Source organism: Cloeon dipterum, chromosome 4, assembly GCF_949628265.1.
Source record: "Cloeon dipterum chromosome 4, ieCloDipt1.1, whole genome shotgun sequence".
In the NCBI taxonomy this organism is placed as follows: Eukaryota; Metazoa; Arthropoda; class Insecta; order Ephemeroptera; family Baetidae; genus Cloeon; species Cloeon dipterum.
In genome coordinates, this window is record NC_088789.1 from 18,680,348 (window position 1) to 18,689,301 (window position 8,954).

The window sequence follows — 8,954 nt, forward strand, 5'->3', positions numbered from 1 at the left end:
CGAGCGCTGCATGACGTCCGGCGGGAAACATTTATCTGTCCTGCTGATTTGCTAGAAGGAATAAACTTGACCGAAATCTCACGCCAGTTTATAAGCGCTTTTATTTATTTTTCATACCTCTATAGTTAGTTAGACAATATTTTTCAAGGCAAGTAAAAAACTTCAACTTTATTTTATTTTGAATGTCAAAAATACCACAGCTTTAAAATAAACATAAGAAATAGTTCCCTTTTTTAGATATTAATGAAAATTTACTGATAGCTTGATATCTTAATCATTTATCTTATTGATTTATGATGCAACTTGCATTACTTAATTTAATTTTAATTTTAATGTCCCTTAAAAATTATCCGATTTGAAATAGTTCCCAATTTTCAGGACACCAATGAAAATTGCATGAGAACTTCATTACGCAATTCTTAAAAATATTTCTGAGTCAAAATAGTCAAAAATTTTATTGTTCCCAAAAACTCTATGTCACCAAATTTGCATAAGTAACACAACTATATTAATAGAAGTTGAAAGATAGCTCAGTTATGCAATTTTATTTTATTTATTTTGAGTTAACATATCACTAAATAACTAAGGAAACTTTAATTTCTTTAATTATAACTATTAGCTTTCTACAAAAAACAATAAATTTTGACTGAAAAGTCAACATCTTTCAATACCTAATTGGTATAAAATCATTAGGGTTTAAAAAACTTATAAGTGTTAGTTTCTATATCACGAAAATATCTCTATATGTTTGAAACTCATAGGAAAACCCAGCAATGAATTACGATAAATAAAAACGTATAGATAAATATGCAAATAATGGAAACCCTCGCAATCAAAGAAACGTGTGCCACCGGTGTACTTTATATACAAAAAGGTCAGTTTTACACGCAATAAAATCTTCTGCGTCAGTTGCTGAATACGTTTGTGCGATTTCTGGAGCCCGCGCAATCCTCTTATTTATTATGTGGCTCTATAAAACAGGTGGTCGTAAAGCGACACACCGCGTCGTTTTCTAGCTAGCTCCCCAGCAACACAACCGCGCCGGCGGACGTGCCGTATGCCAAACTCGTGCAAAATCAAAAAGACGAGCCGCTTATCTTTTCTTTGTTGGAGAGCGCGCAAATCGGCGCCGCTGCGTTTGCGTGCCGCGCTCAAATGCCAATGCTTTTAATTCCGTTTGCTCAAGCGTGTTTGTCTTGCCTGGTTGCAAATTGCCGTCATTTGGGCTCAGGCGACTTTGCGTATTTAATTGTAATGGCACCAAAGGGGGACCTATTTGAGTCAGATAAATATTGAAATTGAATTGTTTGTCCTCCGAGATATTAACTAATCGTCAATTAAGGGAGCTGTACGATTGCGTAATTTAAATTCATTTTGTCTCTCTCACATATCTCTTTTAGTTCGTGAATTTGGGAAATTTTAAGAAAAGAAATTTTTGTTTTTTAACATTCCATATCCAGCTTATTCTTACGAAAATTATCAGCTGGTGCTCACTAAACCGACCGAAATAATGTATAAAAATAGTATTTTGTCGACACACAATATCGTTGCAAAACAACAAACTATGTATTTAATACAAATCAGTCCAAGAAGAGAAGCATTTTTGTCTCAGAGTTCTTTTATATACAATATTAAGTTAATAAATATTGTACCATATTGGTAAGTTCGCTGACAATAAAACCTAGTCCTATGTGTGATATGCTATTATTGTTAATTTAATTATTTAATGAAACAAAATTTGCAAAAAATTATTAATTGAATAATGTTTCTATGCTCCTCTAAATGAGAAAATTCAAGAAGTTCAAAAATTCTTACAAAATGCTAGATTAATCCAAAAAGTCACGATAAAACCCCCTGTTTCCTAAAAATGCGAATAACCCGCAAATTTTACTTCTGTTTGAAAATTCCAAATTTCTTGCCTACAGCTAACTTTATTTTTTTTATTTGTGTAACGACTCTCAAGTCTAATTCACAAACACAAGGTAGTTTGCTTAAATCTTCTACATTAATTTATTACTTGCAGTCAGCATTCTGCCAATATTCAAATATATTTTTTGTGTATTTGCAACGACTCATCCCAACTTGTTCTATTTCTTGGTGGGCTCTCGGGCTCCTGTGTGATTTATTTAGTTATTTATTGAAAAAATTGCCTCTTTGATGTTTTATATTAATCAATTAACAAATCTGGCTGAAAAAATAAAAATTGTAACTAAAAAATTCTGATTTTGATATAACTAGACTATTTCATCAAATCGACCAGTAAGCTCGAATTTGAGAATACTATAAATTAAAACACGAGTAAAATCTGCGAGGGACTTGTTATTCTTAAAACAAAATAGCTTACAAATGAGTCGAACATTAAATTACAAATCATAAGTGCTACTGAATGGATGGAATGGAAATGTCACATTAAAAACTGCATTGTGATAACTGATCCGAGCGTCATGGGAATACTGCAGGAATAAAATATCGAATTACTACATAAAGTCAATGCAGTCGATGTGGATTCTTTAGGTTACGCGAGCTCGGTATTTTGATGCCGCGTTTTGACACAAGGCTTTGTTCCCAGTGTGACGAGCGAAGCAAACCTTTGAGTGACGAGAGTCAATCGCCGATTCATTTGTTGCATGTGCAGCGCCGGCTACTGAGCTTCGCCCGCTATTTAGCATGCAAACACAAACACATCCAAGAACTGACAGCCATTCATCCTATCAATTATTCTTGATTAATCCTCAATGCGCGGCCTGCCTGCCGGCCGCGGTCTCGCTTGCCACCGAGACCGTGCGTTTTTAATTCGCCTGCACTGCGCCGCATTATTTGCGTGAGCCAGCTAGCCTTTTTTGTCGTCCGTCACTCAATCACCCCAAATGGCTTCTCGCCCGCCGCATGCATTTATTTTGTGTCTGCTGAGAGATCAGTCGCGAAATTGCGATTTTCCGCCGCGCTCGCGTTGGAAAATGCGCGCTTTGTTTGCCGAACAAAAGCGAAGGAAACACCTTTGATCGAATAAATGTGTCAAGGCGGCTTCCGAGCCTTTTGCTCGGCGAATTATTAAAACCCGTTCTTTGTACGCCGCGGTGAAAACAGATTTTAATGTTCGATTGTAAAATGTTTTACCCTCACGACAGCTGACGTTAAGAATTTGCGACCGAAAAATCTGCAAGGCTCGGTGTGGATCCGTTTCACGACCGATTCAAACTTTCTGCAGCAGAAATATGCGGCAAAAAAGGGAAACGTTTGCGAAATCTCAGCGAGAAGTTTGAAAGACTCAACAAAAGGTTTATATCTTTCATTTTAGCAGTATGCATATCGTTTCAAAACTTCTGACACAGCAACTTCCTTTCCCGAGCTGACAGAATGCAAACAATATCTACATACGTAAAGAAAAATGAAAAGAGAATGGGCCATTGCCGTCAAAATATATTCCTGGATTGGGAGATTTAAATTTTGGAAGCTTGTATGATATTGAAACAATTATAAGCAGTCTGAATATCTGGAACTTTTAACATATGTAAGAGTTCAATTTAATTTTAGAAAAGAGAATTTTGTCAAACGCTCTATTGGCGTACAATGTACAACAAAATGTTTATTATACAATCCCAAGCGTAATTTCGGACATTCTCTTAGAATCATTTTCCTTGCAAGACACTTTAAAGTTTTATTACAAAATAATTTTCCAAACTCTTTTAATACAAATTAAAAATTCCGTTTTGCACTAACTACAAAAGTAAATTTTAATTTTAATGGTTTTAATAAGCGCTCCTAAATTTGTCTTATATAAAACGTGTGGAAGTTGCTGACTTAACTGCAATCAAATCGAATGTAATTTAGCTATCCATTCCTTGTTGTTCACCTATGGTAGTAGCTTTTGTAAAATTAATCGTAATAATTGAATTGAATAAATTTGGATAAATTTTTATTTTTGCAATCGCCTAAAACGTTCTACTCTTTATAGTGTCTTTGAAAAGGAACTTCAAATTTCGTGGTTATATAAGAACTGTAAAAGTTAGAATTAAATGTATTTAAGTGGTATTCCAATCAAAGAATATCGGCAGAGAATGCTTTTTACTTGATTCTTCTAAAATTTAAATACTGCAAATTTCAGCTAACGGGTTAGCAATTCCACTTTAGATTTTAAGCTTAGAATATTCTGCTTTTGAATTCAAAGATTGAAAAAACTGGAATGGAGAAAAATTGATAAATATACTTTGAAGTGAAAAAAGAACACTTAATTTTAATATAACAAAAATTAGTATAATTACAAGAGTGAATGCAAGAGAAGGATATAGCAGAAAATTTGAATGCTTGTATGGCACAAATTATTCAAATAGTTTAGCAAAATTCAAATTACCCTATAACAACGCTACGATATCATTTTCTTCAAATTGAAAAAAGAAAGGGAGTAGTTAAAATTTTTAATTACTTCAAATTCACCTAAAATTTTACGAAAAAAAATAAATGAAAAACTCTCTTTACCGAATTAAAAGGCCAAAATCGTTTCCAGTTGAGTGAATTATTTTGAACGATCGACAGTTTATCAGTATTTTCCGTCACAGATCAACTCTCATAAAAGCTTGGATCTGAAAATTTTAACCCATTTGAATCATAACGAACAATAAATGCAAGTAAATCGGCCAAAAATCCGTGTGGAAGTGCATCTCAAATATGATGTTTTTCAGTTCTAAAACGTTTTTCATGTTTGGGATAAGATGGTTTGGTAATCAGTTTTTTTAAAGGAAAAAAGTAAACGTTGCAACTGCTGCTTATATTTTTTGTTTGCTTTTTAAATCAAATTTTCCTGTCATGTTAACTAATCTTATTCAATTTGCAAGTTCCCATTTATGAACGTTAAAAGCTAAATATAAAAGAACCAGATCCCATCAACTTTTATAGATACAATCAATGTCGCTATTTTATTAAATTTTGAGTAAAAAGTCCTCCTGAAAACAGGAATTCCCTCCTAAATCAGAGTTTTTTTACTACATTTAGAAAATACTTTCTAAAATATCAAACATTTCACCACAAAAATAAAATATAAAATAAATATATACAATAAAAAAGACTCAAAGAAGAAGTGAAAGAGGCGTTGTACTCACTTTGGTGCGAGAGCGAGCTGTTCGAGAGCAGGGTCGGTCGGCCGAGGGTGGTGTGCGAGTGAGGGTGGCCGCCGGCGGCCTAAGTGACAGGGGCAGGTGCCCGCGGCGGCGGCGGTGGCGCAGCGCCCATGCCCGTCGAGTCTTCTGGGCAGGACGCGCGCGGCACCGCCGACAACCTGCCTGCCCGCTGCACCTCCCGAAGAGCGCGCGCCCCCTCCCCGACACCCCCCGTCCGCCGGCCGGCCGGAGCCCCTCACGCGCCTTAATTTGCAAAAATTTCTCGCTCCGCACTTATTGTGCATGCTCGCAGAGGGGAACCGACGACGTCGGCGGCGGCGGCGGCAGCAGCAACGGCGGTGGCGGCGACCAACGGAGAGCTTTCTTCTCCTGCGGCAGCTGCCCTCCTTGCCAATTTCTCGCTCGCTCCTCCGTGCGCTCTCTTAATTTCCTTTCTCTCGTCCTGCCTGCTCGCCCTCTTGTTTTGTCTTTTTTATTATTGTGTAAAGACGGCTGCATTCCGTCTTTCTGCCCTTTTTGCTCCACAGGGTTTGTTTAACACGTTTGCCCACCGAGTGAACAGTTTCAAAGAGTCATTTCTCGTCGGACCTTTTTCCTTGTAGGTCTCCCTCAATAATTATTTTTATGAAACTTGAGTGAAGAGGAATTGAGTTTCATCTCTAGATTATTAAGAACACCACGGTTTCCTGATTTTTTTTAATAGACAGTTTGAAAAGTCTGGTCTTTTCAAACATAGCACCAAAAATAAATAATAAATAAATAAATTACTAAACATTCATTATTTGATGAAATTGATGAAGAAAAAACAACAAAATTAGATTTTTGGTTTGAAATGAAAACGCAACTGTTGCAAAATTGTGTATTAATCAGAAAATGCAATTGTCCTTGTAACTTATGCAGAAAGGGAAAAACAACAAATACAAATAAACCAAAACAATTTAAAAATGCACTAATATCGGTGATTTTAGTTTTTGTTGCGGTTAAGTGATCATAATGTAGAAAATTATCGTTTTACCAATTCTCGTAATCCTCGAATAGTTTAACTCGTGATTTTAATCATTCCAAAAACTTATTTGAATCTACGGGAAGTATGTATTTTTGTCACTTGCCTAACCCTTGATTAAAAAACTGATATCAGCATACAATTTATAAACTTTAGTTGCACACTGTTGAAATTTTTGTATTATAGTTTAATCAACCAGAGAGCCGAAATCGTTATACGCCCGGAAAATCCGAAAACGCACTCTCTTTCACTGATTTGTTGTTTTTAATTTTCAATGTCTAGACTTGTTGGTAACAAAGTCTGTTTATTGTTCTAAACGTGTAGGTATTTTTTGTTTAAATTCCAAACAAATAGACCTTAAAATGTATACGTATTGATGAGCCAATATTTTCTCAGACACCTGTTTATTGTTTTTGTGGATTAACGTTATCGTTTGCAACACTGTACGCAAAATTCATATTCGTATTTTGATAAAGAATAATATGTTTCGAATAATTGCTTCCTTAAAAAAGAAAACAACGCTGTATATAGATACTAAATATTCACCGTTTATGTTCAAGCCAAATGTACAAAATTAACTACTTACTTTCAAGCCAAAGCCAGTCGAAGAATGTTAAGCTGTGATAACTTTCGTTTCGAAAACGTAGCAAGCTATCCGAGCGAGGCTGACGCGAAGATTTATTGCCTTTCCTGACGCACATTTTGTTAAAACAAAATTGTGTCCCGCGGCCGGCGTACGCACAATGGTGCGTTGAAATACACGCGCGCGCCGGGCCTTTTAATGGCATTTGAACGACGCAAATGAGAATCTGCGGCCAGTGATACGGTTAAGCGGGTCATCTCTCCCTCGCCCGTCTTATCAAAATACGCGCCGACCCTACGACTGACCTTTACCCTCATTGTCGTGCGCCGCCCGCCAATTATTTTCGCCAAAACATGTGTTCCTGACGTCGCGGCCGCACTACACACAAAGACTGCGGTGATATCGCGCGGCACGCATACAATGTGCATGTTGCGAGTACTGTGTGTATTTTTGGCCGTGCCGACCTCGCCTTTCATGCTTTTTTTCGCATGTCAATAATTGCTGATGCCCCGATTGCGAAAAACTTAAAGCAGTATAATGTCGCAATTTTTCCGTTGATAAGATTAGATTTGAAATCTTATTGGGGAGCAAATTTATTGTTCCTTGGGAGCCGATTCTTGCGAAATAAATAAATTAATAAAAGAGCTATGCAACCTGCGAACCAGCCGAGTAAAGATGTTGCATAAGTGCTCTCTTCTTTGCAACTTATTTTAGTAATAATATAAATTAATCAGTATTACAGTAAGTGCAATTATGTGCTTATTAATGCGGTATTTTCTATTGTGCATTATACGCTATTCTGTTTTAAAATGCCTTTTTTGTTAAATCGTTAATTTAGACCTATTCAAATTATTTTAATGCTGTTTTTGCTTTCAAATGGTTTTCAAGACCAGGGAAACTTGATTATGAATTAAGTAATTTCACAAATCATTGAGAACAGCAAAAAACAAATTGAGGAATTTTTAAAAGAAAGTTTTTAATTTAAAAAATCGTTTGTTTCCCTCTGTTTCATCTTAACTGCTGGTGGCAGTTGACCACTTAAAAGTAGATTTTTTGAGAAGATATAAGAGGAAAAATAGAAGTTTAGTACAGGAAAATTTAAAAAACTTAATTCTATGACTTCTTTTAGAGAGAAATTATTTAGCTTAAGATTTGGGCGCCTATGAGTTTTGAGGTATTTGATTATTTCAAACGGTGAAGCAGATTCGCGGGTTATAAAGTATAAAAAGGTTGTCATTCAGATTCAGGCCTCTTTCGAAAATATATTTTGACCAAAGGGTTTTTGCATAACATGTGGAAACAGTCGCTACGATATTATGTTATTTTCTAATTAGAGCGCTAATTTGAACTTCTGGCTTCCGCCGCGAGAAGCTCCATATCAGCACCAGCTTTCATGTCTCTGTGATAATTCCGTCGGAAAAGCAGATTAAGTCAGTGGAGTGCGGCCTAATTTCCGGTTGACCATTTGTTTGGCCGCGGTCAGTTTTTGCTCGCGAGAACAGAGACAAAGCGGCGCGTTTTAATCTATGAAGAGTCGGGAGGGAAAATCGGCGGAGATTCTCGTTGCGCGCGCTTCTCCGTCTCCACTCATGCGCCTGTGTTTTATGTATGGATGGAGCACTCTGTAGTATTACGAGCAATCAATTACCTCATCCTCTCTTTTATCTGCTGATTTCTAAAGTAGCTGCTGGCTCTCTCCCGTGTCTCTCATGATAATGTAATCCCAGAGCGAGCCCTCCTTCCGCTCGCGTGCAAAAGCTGTATTTTGTCAAATGAAACAGCGAGAAAACGCTCAGGGGGTGTCAGAGAGAGAGAGAGAGAGAGAGAGAGAGAGAGAGAGAGAGAGAGAGAGAGAGAGAGAGAGATGCAAGCATTTATATATGTGTATCTCTTCGCCTCGCGTCATCGCATTTTCCTTTATTTTTCTCCAACTTCATTTTTCCTCCCAGCAATTTCAGCTAGACGTGCTGCAGTTTCCTCCTCTCACGATCCTTTGAATGCGCTTCAAAGTATAGTTTTCAAGCTTCTTAATAAGTCTAAAAGGTAGTTTGAAGGAATTTAAATTAATGAAATCTCTCAAACAGTGAATGTAAAAAAATGCATTTTTATTGCAGATTCAATTTTCTAAAATAGGAAGTAGCCAAATCAAACGTGAAAATATTCATGTAAAGGCCGGACAGTATTTATATTTGATGGGTATAGTACGGGCTGATCATTTACGACTTTTTTATATGTCAATTCAGCACAAATTTAC

At 36.6% G+C, this 8,954-nt stretch overlaps 1 protein-coding gene across 1 annotated transcript in view; it reads right to left on the bottom strand.

Moving 5' to 3' along the window:
* The window catches only part of SerT (Serotonin transporter), a 36,370-nt gene extending 31,081 nt beyond the window's left edge, over positions 1-5,289 (bottom strand). Inside the window, exon 1 of the mRNA XM_065488370.1 lies at positions 5,097-5,289. The gene's annotated coding sequence lies outside the window, so the exon portion shown is untranslated. The remainder of the gene's footprint in view (positions 1-5,096) is intronic.
* Positions 5,290-8,954: the final 3,665 nt, after the last annotated feature.